The sequence below is a fragment of the Trachymyrmex septentrionalis genome, unplaced genomic scaffold, assembly GCF_001594115.1.
Source record: "Trachymyrmex septentrionalis isolate Tsep2-gDNA-1 unplaced genomic scaffold, Tsep1.0 scaffold60, whole genome shotgun sequence".
Taxonomy (NCBI): Eukaryota; Metazoa; Arthropoda; class Insecta; order Hymenoptera; family Formicidae; genus Trachymyrmex; species Trachymyrmex septentrionalis.
Genome location: NW_017305779.1, coordinates 4,224,228 through 4,226,235, shown reverse-complemented (window position 1 = coordinate 4,226,235; position 2,008 = coordinate 4,224,228). Strand labels below are relative to the sequence as shown.

The following is a 2,008-nucleotide window of genomic DNA, read 5'->3' as shown; positions in this document are numbered from 1 at the left end:
TTAGTTTCGTCGAAGAAGGAAAGCGAAAGCTTTGAAAGGCAGTTTTCGCGTCAAATGTGCTAGTGACAAATTTGTATTGTAGTCGCCTCGCTTCCTTTACTCTTCAGTTTGTGCTGCCGTGTGGAATAAGTTGCGGTACAGATATATTTCTCTGAACGACAGGTGATGGTAAAAGTCGCTATTGACAGACCTCGGATTTCAACTTCTCTGAAGGAGAACTTTAGCGAGGATCGACAAAGCTACGTCTGACAAATTCTCAAAAAGTAGAATTTATAGTCCATCCAGCCAGCGCGCAGCGGTGGGACCTCGGGTCAAAAGCATGGTCAGAAAGTTTACGATTTTGTCGTGCGGGGACTTTCTGCTTTTCTTTACCCATCTTCCATTTCTTTGCGTTATATTGTGAATGTGCTATATTACGGCATATTACTGCAGGAGATAGTGTTAGAGTTTTAAAGTTTTTCACTTTCGTGAAAGGCCGTGAACATAGACATTCTGTATAGTATGGGAGCAAGATGGAAATTATTTTAATTTTCGAATTTTAAAATGCACGTTGACATGTTTGTGTGATAAATATTGAACTAACGATAACAATGTATCTCTTTAATGAAAAGAAATTATTTTTTCAGTTTGTATATGATTGTGTAATGATATTCATTTTTTCTCATAAAAGAAATATGTGTTATAGAAAATATATCTAGCGATAAAGAATTAAAAAATCTTAAAACTCTTTTAGAATTCTTACTTTTAAAACCATTTGTATCTTTTGTTATATATTTTTTGAACATTTTCATAAAAAACACAAAAAAAAACCCTATTATTTATCCCTTTTTTTTCAGAAACGGTTGCTTTTTTATGGAAATTAGGATAATAAAAAAAATTTTTTGCATCATGTATTATATGGAACTTATTCAATGGCTTTGAAAATACGAACTTTTCGAAGGTTTTGATACGCTAATTATATAGTGATCTGCAACCAAACCTAAAGTCTCGTCAGTCGACCCTTCCAGTTATATTTCATCTTTCTGAAATAGAAAAGATTTATATGCTCTGACATTTTCCTTGAAGGTTTTGTTTACCCCATTGTAGGAATATGACTTTTAGTTTTTGCCCCTTTTCCTTTTATCAATATAGTGACGGTTATTATTTGTTATGACCGAAAAATCATTACCTAGATCTAGATTTGCGGTTATATTGCAAATTTTTATGTTGGAAAAAATGATTTCTAGTACTGTTAAGATGTTATTAAAAAAGCGTCCCATTTGTACCGTGACATAATCATATTAATGCCCTTATGCTCGTATTACACTACATTGGAGATCAAGGATTGCAAATTGAGAATAGCGTAATGTGACACGGACATTAATATACATGATTGAGTCAGCCGATTTTAAATTTTACTCTTTGTTTTCTTTGAAATACTCTGTGTGTGTGTGTGTGTGTGTGTGTGTGTGTGTGTGTGTGTGTGTGTGTGTGTGTGTGTGTGTGTTGTGTGAGAGAGAGAGAACATCTAATAAATAATAATTTCTATTCTTTTTTTTTTTTGAGATTAACACAATTTTACAAATACTTTCTAAAGATGTTAAAGTATATATGTAAGAATTACTGAATATTTCTAATATACTTACAAAAGTAATGAGAATTAACATAAATGCCTCATTGTATGTAAAAAAGAAAATTATTATGTATATTAAAAATTAATCACGAAAGAAAGGCAATATAAAAAGAATTAAAATTCTTATAAAGAGAAAAAGGAACGAAAGAGAGATTTGATTGAAATAAGCAATATTAATAATATTTCAAATTAAAATTTTGTAAATTAACATTAAACATATTATATTGGCTGTGTTCGCTTTGGCGCTTATAGCACTTATGAGCATCAATTGTCTTTGTTTAATATTTTACAAATAACAAGAATGAAACGACGCTTAAAGCGTTGTGAGCAACAAAGCGAATCTAACCATTATGTAATATATTTATATATACATGAATGATAATAAATAATTTTAAC

The 2,008-nt window shown here is 30.7% G+C and overlaps 1 long non-coding RNA gene across 2 annotated transcripts in view; it reads left to right on the top strand.

Moving 5' to 3' along the window:
* LOC108752456 overlaps nt 1-2,008 on the top strand; it is a 10,126-nt gene continuing 8,118 nt past the window's right edge. For both annotated transcript variants that reach the window (XR_001939560.1, XR_001939559.1), the window contains exon 1: nt 1-322. This is a non-coding gene — a long non-coding RNA (uncharacterized LOC108752456). The remainder of the gene's footprint in view (nt 323-2,008) is intronic.